Source organism: Nycticebus coucang, chromosome 20 (genome assembly GCF_027406575.1).
Source record: "Nycticebus coucang isolate mNycCou1 chromosome 20, mNycCou1.pri, whole genome shotgun sequence".
NCBI classification, from domain to species: domain Eukaryota; kingdom Metazoa; phylum Chordata; class Mammalia; order Primates; family Lorisidae; genus Nycticebus; species Nycticebus coucang.
Genome location: NC_069799.1, coordinates 45,601,433 through 45,612,605, shown reverse-complemented (window position 1 = coordinate 45,612,605; position 11,173 = coordinate 45,601,433).

Below are 11,173 nucleotides of genomic sequence, written 5' to 3'. Positions count from 1 at the left end.
TATTCGATTCCAAGTGTCTATGTCTCTATTTTTGTGCCAGTACCATGCTGTCTTGACCACTGTGATTTTGTAGTACAGACTAAAATCTGGTATGCTGATGCCCCCAGCTTTATTTTTATTACTAAGAACTGCCTTAGCTATATGGGGTTTTTTTCTGGTTCCATACAAAATGCAGAATCATTTTTTCCAAATCTTGAAAGTACGATGTTGGTATTTTGATAGGAATGGCATTGAATAGGTAGATTGCTTTGGGAAGTATAGACATTTTAACAATGTTGATTCTTCCCATCCATGAGCATGGTGTGTTCTTCAGAATCCCAGAAGGTGAAGAAGAATGCCCCAGAGGAGTGGAAGCCATACTGGAGAATATTATAAAAGAAAATTTCCCAATAGGTAAATTTTATGCTGTTGTCAGGATCAAGTGTAACAGTTCATAGTAAAGCACGTGGGATATGTCAAGATGCTGACCAGTGGAAATTCAGGTTTGGAAGGAGGTTGTCAAAACTGGACCCGTCTATGAGGAATCCAGATTTGGAAACCAGCTACCTATCAACAGAGGATCTTCCTTGAAAACAGTGACATGGAATTTGTGACCTCTGGGAGGGAAGAGGACACTTTCTCCCCATGCTCATCACCTGTTCCTCACTGCACAAATGTCAGGACCCTAGTGTGGGTCACTCCCAGTACAACTGTGAAGCCGAGCGAGTCTCCCCTTTTCGGGATCACCTCTCCCCTTCACAGGGCTGCCGTCCCACATCAGCAATTTCATTTCCTTCCCATTTTCTCTGTTAAGACCTTTCTCTAGAGGAGAGTCTGATGAACTAATTTCCCCAACGATGCCAATTACGAATAAAGCATGAAGCGTTATTGTCTCTGAAGTGTTATTCTATCTAGAGAGGGAAGAGGAAATGGGCCTTTACGTGTCCAATCTCAGACATCAGAGAGAGGAGAGAAGGTGGGGCTTCGATACACACGCTCAAACACGCACACTGTGCTCCAACCCTGTGACTGCATACAGCAGGCACACATTTACCACTCTCTGGAAAGGGCAGCTCTTTTCACAGAAAGAGAGAGGGCCAAGGACATTGTGGAGACCCCTCTGTACCCCCTTCCTCAAAGATCTTTTGATCTTTGCTGAGTGTCCAGCACACAAAGGCACCATCTTTGAAGTCACCTTTACTCAACTAGCTAAGCTGGTGGGGGCTTCTGCCACACATAGCAGCTCCCTGATACGTGGGATGAGCAGGGCCCAAGGAAGGCCTGGATGCGAGTGTGGCTGTGAGGGCACAGGGGTCACTGGCACTTGCACACCTGTGCCAGCCAGACCAGATGGCATCCCAGGCGTTGCCCACACCCCTCCCAGCCCACCTCCCGAGCCCTGCCGCAGTCCTGCAAACCCACATCCTGAGTTAGAGAGAAACCAGGCTGGTGTCAGATTCCACAGCCTTGGCTGTAGGACTGTTCCGCTGGCCCTGTTCGGGGACTGTCTTCTTAACTGCAGGCTGAGTCAAAACATTCCATTTCTTCTTCCCTCTCCCATCGGGCCAGCCCTGCCAGAATTCCTGTCTGAATTCTTCCTCATTAACAGTGATGTTGCTCTCTACCAGGAAGTTCCTACGAGCTCATTTCAGTGGATAACGATTGTTTTTGCAGGAGGGACCTGGATGGTTTTTCCATTTCTCTTTCCATAATATGCATTGAAACCCACACTTCATTGAAAGCAGATGGCAAACCCGTCCCCCATATGCAAGGGGAGATTCTGGACTGTGACGCCTCTGATTTGTCTGCCTTCTGGGCAGTCCTGGCACAGGTGGGGGCCCGAGCACTGGAGCCCCAGGGCTCTGGAGATGAGAGGGCAAGAGGCTGGATGGCAGGAATGATGGAAAACAGAAACTGTGGGTGAGGGCGGGAAGAGATCAAAAGAGAAGGGAAGAAAAAAAGTCAATGAAGAGTCAAAATGGGGGCTCTCCAAGCCTCTCATTCCCATGTCCTGAGTCTCGCAGTGTCAAATTCTTGGGAAAGTAGTGTGTTAGCCAGCCACCCCTCCAGAGGAAATTGGTGCTAAAACTTCAGCTCCAGACCCCGGGGCCTGACCTTCATCTCATCTGCCTCTGTGCGACGTAATGAGAAGCATATTCTCCACTGTATCTTTTCCAAGACCATAAGCTTGATTTTTTTCTGTCTCCAAAAAAGGCAAAGCAGAGGCATGCTGCTTTCCATGCTGCCCAACACACTGTCCCCACCGAAGCCTGGTGTGGGAAGCTGGAAGCCCTGTCCAGGGGCCTACGTCCTTAGGATAATTTTGCATTATGCAAAGGTCCCCTGGAGGGGCCCAATCAGTCCCTTAACCCTGAGCTTCCAGGATGCAGACTTAGACCCGGCTTGGTAGTAGACTCCCAGGCTTCTGGTGACTGTCCCTGTGCATCTTCTGGACACTCTGGACCGAGGCCCCAACACTCAGCTCCCCCAGGCCGTGGAGGAAGATGCATGACCTCAGTCCTGACCCCAAACATGAGCACAACTGCCTGCTGGGGCCAGAACATTCTGCACCCTGACCTCAGGCCTAAAGCCAAGTGGATAGCATGTACCAGGATGCCCCTTACTCAACGTGCCCCTGCACTGGGGGGGTTGGCTGGAGCCCAAGTGGGGATTTAGAGCTTCACAGGGATGACCTAGTGAGATGAGTTGTCCCAAAAGTTTTCTTTTTCTTTTTTAATGCATGATTGAGGGACCTCTTGGGAGAAAACTCACCCTAAGGAATGAGGGAGGCTGGCAGGCCAATCTGACTCAATGTTAATGGTGAGGGGAGCGTGGTGGAGACGAGAGTAGGGAGGGTGTGAGTTCAGTTTGATGTTGGTTGTCAGCTTGTCTGGAGTCTAGCTACGCCGGGGCTGTAAGTGAACGGACTGAGCTGTTTCAAGGAAGCTGATCTCGGCTGGCTGGGAGAATTTAACATGGAGAAGGAGAGATGGTTTCCCCACCAGGACAGCAGGACAGTGGCGCTTTGGCAAGTCCAGGGCTCCAACATGTGTTGGAGCCCAGGAGAAGACTCCTGGGGACCTGGAAGTGCCGTTGGCCAGGAGGAAGGAAAAGCCAAATGAGAACTGGTCTCAACAGCCGCCCGGTGGTGAGATGGGTATTGAGAACCATCCTCTTCTGAGGTGTGATCACGTGTAGGGCACAGGAGTGGAGGGTTTGCACACACATGTCATTTCTTGCTTTTCAGACTGTTTCAGTAGGATTCATACATAAGAAAACACCCTGGCCTGTTAGGGCCAACTTTCTAATTGAGCTTCATCTTCCCCCATTCAGGAAATCCCATGCGAGAGCATGAACACCATCCTTTAGGGGGTGGTCTTAGAAGGACTGGAAATCCAGATGTGGAAGAACATGGGACCTCAGAGAGGAGAACTTGAACTGAAGTGGCTCAGGAAGCTGAGTGGAAGGTGTGGTCTGTGAGGCAGACAGGGCAGCGGGAAGCCAAGGCCTGGACGGGATGGTGGCCAGAGGACTTGACACCCACCTCGCAGGATCACAGACAGACTGGGGCATCTCTTCTTCACTCTGCCATTCTGACTTGATTCTTTTATGAAGACACTTCAGATTAATATGAGGGTACACATGATTAGGTTGTTTGCATTTGTTAGGTAAAGTCCCTGCTGCAGTTGTGTCCCTCGCTCAGGAGGTGTGCCTTCCATCGTGCCCATTAGGCGAGAGCACACCAATCCCCCTCCACCTCTCTCGTCTCCCCTCCCTACAGCTTGAATTAAACTGGGTTTTTCTCTTGTGTATTAGCTCATCGACTGGCTTTGTGTTAGTAAGGAGTACATTGGATATTTGCTTTTCCATGCTTGTGATACTTTACTAAAGAGAATGCTCTCCAGCTCTACCCAGGTTAATGCAAAAAGACGTAAGGTCTCCACGTTTTTCTGGTCGGATTCTGCCTTGCTTCTGTAGAAAGTTTGCTCTGTGCTGTTACCCATCCGTGAATCTCCCAGACCCCCCACAGGGCCTGCGCAAGGTAGATCCTGTGTTCCCTGAGCACACACCTGTGTCAGCTCAGTCCTTACTCAGTTCATTGACGAGAACTGTTACGAGCACCTGTTCAGGGTGCCCCCAACCACTTAAGGTGACTTCCCTGGGAGTTAAAGGAGAGCAGCTATTTTAAAATGCCACGGGCCTCTTCTCCGTGAAGGCTGCTCTGGGAGAGCGTAAAACTACATGCGTGCCTTCTGCAAGCTGGGGAGAGACCTGGTTTCCCTTCAGCCTATACCATGAAGGGCTGGCTCTGGTGATAACTGTGTGTTTGTCCCCTGATCCAGAGGAGCCTTATTTTGGGGCTGTGAAGACTGTGACATCCCTCTCCTGAAAGGGTAATGAGACTAGTACCCACCACTGAGAGCCATTTAGATGCTCCGCCTCATTTAAAATACACAATTTTGTAGCAACAATATGAGATGGATGCTATTATTATCCTTATTTTTCTGATGAGTAAGGGACTCAAGAAGGTAAAAATAAGTCTGAGTCTCAACTAGTAAGTGGCCTGCCCCATGGCTGTCTGACTCCAAAGCCAGAGGTCATCCAGGAACCTGAACATGCCCCATGAAACTTCCCTACCTTGCCCTTGACTCTTAGAGCACACCGTTTAGGTCCGGCAGGGGGAGGCACCACCTTCCAGGAGCATGGCTGCACTCAGATCTGATTCCCTCATTCTGCTGTTTGGTTTGTACATCCAGGAAACCCTGTTCTCATAGTTCCCTATGCAAAAGGCTCACTGATGTCGTGCTCACTATTTTCAACTAAGAACTGAAGGTCTTCTTGTTAAACCACTATTCCTTCCTAATAAGAACATGATGTTCAGGACAAAGTACTGGGCTGGGGGCTGGGAACTGGGGGCTGGTGGACCCCTCGTGAACTTTTCTGTGGATGATCTTGGGCAGGTTACTTACCCTTCTGGATCTCAGTTTCTCCTGTAAAATGAAGGGCTTGTTGAGCAGCATCTGTGGCTCAGTGAGTAGGCCGCTGGCCCCATACACCAAGGGTAGCGGGTTCAAACCTGGCCCCGGCCAAACTGCAACAAAAAATAGCCGGGCGTTGTGGCGGGCGCCTGTAGTCCCAGCTGCTCAGGAGGCTGAGGCAGGAGATTTGCCTAAGCCCAGGAGCTGGAGGTTACTGTGAGCCGTGTGACATCATGGCACTCTATTGAGGGCCATAAAGTGAGACTCTGTCTCTACAAAAAAAAAAAAAAAAGAAGGGCTTGATTTATGCAATTGGTAAAATTCCTCCTAACTCTCCTTTTGATGATTTAATTGCCAAGCTCCAGGACATTTCTATTCCTGCACCATTTCTGTTAAAGTGAATCTCGCAAGACCCAACTTAACCAAAATGCACCTCCTCAAACCTAGAATATGAAGCAGTAGGTTATGAAGGTGAGACTGGCTGGAATTTATCTCTTAGTCTTTTGTTACTGTGATCTTATTTATAGTGAATAAGATATTGCATTCCTTGTGATTTTGGTGGTGCTATTATTCACTTACATGAAGTATAACAGATAATTGAGAAGTTAGCATGAATGAAGTTCATGGCCCATCGCCCAACTTCATGAACAAAGCCGGCATCTTTCCCATGACTTATTTTCTCCTCTCCTCTTAGACGTAACCACTGTCCAGAATTTCATCTTTGTCATGTTCAGGTACATCAGAATTTACTATATGCAGCATACATGGAACTTGTCCATGTGTTGGAACATTTCATACGTGGTTTCCTGTAGTGCTGTGGTCCCCAGTCCCTGGCCTGTGGACATGTACTAGTTTGTGGTCTGTTAAGAACTGAATTGCACAGCGGGAGGTGAGTGGCAGGTGAGTAAGTGAAGCTTCATCTGTGTTTACAGCCACTCCCCATCGCTCAAATCACTGCCTGAGCTCTGCCTCCTGTCAGATCAGCAACAGCATTAGATTCTTATAGGAACATGAACCCTGCTTGTAAACTGGGCTCTAAACTGAGGGGTCTAGGTTGCACGCTTCCTAGGAGAATCTAATCCCCCCACCTCCTGAACCTCCCTCTCATCCTTGAAAAAGTTATCTTCCAGTTATCTTTCCCTGGTGCCAGAAAGTTTGAGGACCACTGATACAGCAAATATCCTTTTGCTACTTCTTCCCTTCCACATTTTATTCATAATGTTTATTCATGGTGGTTCATTTCCTCTGCTGTACAATTGCCTATCATATGGCTCAACCCAGAATTCCTTTAAATACATTCTCCTCTTGGTGAACTTTGAGGTTGCTATGCTTTTTTTTCTTTCTTCCTTCATTTTTTAAATGTACCTAGGAGTGTAATTGTTGGCCCAATTCTGAGATATTTCCAAATTGCTTTCTAAGGAGGCTTACCCATTTGCATTTCCACTAGTGTTATATGATTCCGTATCCTCCATAACATCGGGTGTGATGCTGTCAGGCTTCTTTTTATGGAAACAAAGATTTTTGAATAAGTAAAACTTGCAAGTGCTTCCAAACTCAAAACTGTAGAAAGATGAAATGTGAGAATTCTTCGTGCCTTGTCTCCAGACCCACAGTTTCCAGCATCAGTTCCTCATAGATGGGTCCATGGTCATTTTTGCCTGTGCAGAGGCAAGTACATGTTTAGCAGTATATCCCCTTTTTTGGCTTCTCTCCTCACTCACCGTTTCATTGCCAACCCATTTCTCTTGTCATCTTTCCTCTCGCTTGACAAAATAATTTGCTGTTCATTCCACATCAGTACACACAGCTTCCTCGGTCTTTTTGGTTTAAGTCCTTCACTGTTACTTGGCTCTTTTGTAAATTAAAAGAATATTTTTTTTTTTCACCAAACGTATCAAGCCTAATACAGGGTGTCTGAAAAGTCACCCCTAAAGTTGCCATATTTAGGGGAAAATGGGAAATTGTAGCTAAATGTACCTTAATTTACAAAATAGTCACTACACAATTTTACAAAGAGGTTCCCAATCCATTGAGAATATTTAGTAAATATTTTGTAAAATTTTATAATAAATATTTTATAAATGAAGGTACATTTGATTATGATTTCCTGTTTTCTCCATGTATGGTGACTTTAGGGGTGATTTCTGGGACACCCTGTAGAATAGAAAGTATTTCCGTATGAATAGAAGAAGAATGAGTTAAATCCTTGTGTACTCTTTCCCAGGCTCAGATGGAGGGCCATGCCAGCATCTTAGAAACCTCCTGTGATCCTCTTCTCAAAGACAGCACCTTCCCTCCACCCTGGGAAATCTCTCTTCAAACTTTTGTATTACTAATTCCTTTGCTTTTCTTTAGAGAATTACAACTCAGGCATGTATTCCCAAAGGATATACTGCTCACTTTTAAGTAACACACATAAACTTAATGTAATAAAAAAGTAAAATGGCATTAGATTTCTGAGAGAAGATAAGATTCAATTGAATCTCTGGATTTAGAGTCCCTGGATATATAGAAGAGATTCAGGGCCTGGCAGTGAAGTGGTTGGGCAAATAGGCTGTTCAGACTTTCTGGGGTCTGAACACACCACAACCTGCCCTCCATCTCCTGAGAGTGGGCAAAAAGGGAAATATTTCTGCAGAGTGAAATGAATATCTTCAGCTTGACCCAAGTATTTGGTCATGGAGGAGAAAGAAGAAACTTTCCCAGTACATGGAAGGGATAAGCCAATAAACTCCACTGGGAGCTCTGACCTCAGTTTACAAAAAATATGGCAGTGAGGATCTTGCTCATGACGAATCACAACATCTCTAAACATCTCCATCTTCCAGCTGGACTATGTTTGCTCTGTCTGGTCATCTTGAGACTTCCCTTCTTCATCCCTGGAATGCCCTTTGCTTCACTCTTCGTGGGATTTCCTGTGTTCCCATGCCTCTTCTTTCTTGGTTTACTTTCTCATTTTGAAGGAGTGCTTCCCCCAGTAACTTTCTGAGAAAGGATATACAGGAGACAATTTTTTTTTGAAGGCTTGCATATATGAAAATGTCTTTATTTTATCCTAGTACTCAATTAACAGTTTTGCTGGATATAAAATAATTGGTTGCATATTATTTTTATTTAAGATATTTTCTTGCTTCTAGTGTCTCTCTTAAGAAGTCTGTGTCCTATGAAAAAATGTTCATCATCTCTATATATTAGAGAAATGCAAATCAAAACATCCCTGAGATACCATCTAACCCCAGAGAGAATGGCCCACATCACAAAATCTCAAAACTGCAGATGCTGGCGTGGATGTGGAGAGAAGGGAACACTTTTATACTGCTGGTGGGACTGCAAACTAGTACAACCTTTCTGGAAGGAAGTATGGAGAAACCTCAAAGCACTCAACCTAGACCTCCCATTCGATCCTGCAATCCCATTACTGGGCATCTACCCAGAAGGAAAAAAATCCTTTTATCATAAGGACACTTGTACTAGACTGTTTATTGCAGCTCAATTTACAATTGCCAAAATGTGGAAACAGCCTAAATGCCCACCAACCCAGGAATGGATTAACAAGCTGTGGTATATGTATACCATGGAATACTATTCAGCCATTAAAAAAAATGGAGACTTTACATCCTTCATATTAACCTGGATGGAAGTGGAAGACATTATTCTTAGTAAAGCATCACAAGAATGGAGAAGCATGAATCCTATGTACTCAATCTTGATATGAGGACAATTAATGACAATTAAGTTTATGGGGGGGGGGAAGCAGAAAGAGGGATGGAGGGAGGGGGGTGGGGCCTTAGTGTGTGTCACACTTTATGGGGGCAAGACATGATTGCAAGAGGGACTTTACCTAACAATTGCAATCAGTGTAACTGGCTTATTGTACCCTCAATGAATCCCCAACAATAAAAAAAAAAAAAAAAAAAGAAGTCTGTGTCCTGTTTTTCATTTTCTGGCAATTTGTAGACTCTTCTAAGTAGCTGGGATTTGAAATTTCACAGCATGTGCTTTGCTATGTATCTTACTGAGATCTCTCGATCTGACCACTTATAGCCTTCAGTTCCTAGAATTTTATTATACATTACAATGATGATTTCCTTGCCTAATTTTTTCTAATATTTTTTCTGAGACTCCTATCAGAGTTGGATCACCTGGACTGGTCCCCTAATTTTATTCTCTTTGCTCTTCAGTTTTTCATCTTTTTATGTTTTTAACTACTCTCTAAGAGATTTCTTCAAATTTAACTTCCATTTATTCCTATTGAGTTGCTGTTTCTCCGATCATATTCTAGATTTCCAAGATTTCTTATTTAATCTTTGAATTTCTGAATGATCTTTTTTCAAAAAGTTCTGTTCTTGTGTCATGAATGCAAAGATTTCTCTTATTTCCCAGAGAATATTAAGAACATATATATGTTCTTTTATATAACATGAATTTTCACAATAAGGACATTAATTACATATAACATCAGGTTTTATATTTTGAATTTTTATTATACCTAGTATATGTTAAAATAGGAGAAACCCTTTTAATCCAAAAATATAAAAGTTTTCTTCTTCCTGAACAGTCTCTATTTTCTCCAGGTTGATTTTTCCCCATTCATTTGTTTCAGTCTTCTTGGCTGTCTGGTAATTCATGGCCTGCACAATTTAAGAGCTGAAGAATCCAAAGCGGATTGGAAGTTCATGATTAACCCTTACAGATTATCACACCACATGGTGCTATAGGCAGATCATTTACTGGGAACCCCTAGTGTCACTATCGTAAGATCTTTCCTTCTGGGCTGGCAAGATTTATTCTTCAGAGAGTCTTGTAATCTCCTGGTTGGAGAGGAAGGTTCTGTCCTTTAGGGTTCCATGAGTTGAATGGGAAAGAAGGGCCAGGTGATTTCGTATTAAGCATTTGGTACATGTGCCATAGGCTGTGACGGTCACTGCTCTGACCTTTGTTCCTACCCTCTCAGAAAGACAAGGAAGGAGTAGAGTATACAAAGAACATTGAATGAAAGGATTTAGAGATTGAATGCACCTCAGACAGCTTTTACCATGTCCTCTTTATTCTATCATCCTCTTTCTTCCTAATTCTGACTTCACAATCTTTGGAACATCTAGGTTTCTCATATGTCCCTTTGGCTTCTGCCTTCAAACTAAAAATCCTTTGTGGAGCGTCTGTCTTTCTTGCCACATGCAAGCAATAGAAGCAAACTCGCGTTACCCATGTTTTGTTTTCCCACTTCTTAGCAAAAGCCACAAGTTCATTTGGTCCATTTTTCTTATTCCCAGCAGTGTGCTACATGTTTCAGAACTTTTGTTAGATCAGCGTGAAATTTCTAGTCCCGCTATCTGTATCTGCCAGCTTAACCTAAATTCCGTTGTCGTAATAAATAACCTTCCAAATCCCAGTACCTTACAAAATTGAATATTTATTTCTTGCTCATATACATATGGGCAGTGGGTCAGCTTTCACTCTGATTTTTTTTGTTCTCAGATAAAGGCTAAGAGAGCAGTTTCTGTCTTAGTCTTATGTCACAGGGAACAAAGCAATAGCATTTAATAGCATGTCTGTTCAGACATGGTGTGAATTCTACTGGATGAAGAAAGTCACATGGTGAACCCTACCCGGATGGAAAGAAACAGGAGGGGTCCCCAGGGGAAGGGCCCACTACAGGTGGGCATAGAAGACAGGGATGGTAACTATTTAGAATAAATAATGAAATCTACCATGGTTTCCTTTTGTTGTTGTTAATCTTCTTTAAATTGACTAATCCCAAACTGGAATTTGTCTTTTTCTTGGCATACATTTCCAAGGTAAGAAGTTATCATTTAACGTCTCTGTCCTTGCTTCTGGAGTCTGTCTCCTCTGTGAGCATGTGAGCTGGACCCCACAAATCATCTCCTTTATCACTGCACATTGTGAGCTGTCAGCATCCCATCCCAGGATACAGAGGGGATTTGGCCCACCAAGGCACCAACATGAACTCTCAAAACTTTGCTTTTCCTCTGAGGTAGTTTAATGTGGAATCTCACTGTATTGCTGAGTTAGTGCCTAGAAATGCATTGGCTACAACTTCACTGAAGTCCAAAGTCTAGGTATATACCAGCTTCTATTCTTAAGTTCCCATGAGATCCGTGTTTCTCTTCTGACCCATGCATATACCCTCAAAAAGAAACCCTGCAACTCGAAGTAATTTGGGAAAGATTGTAGTCTAGCAAGCAGAAAAATCA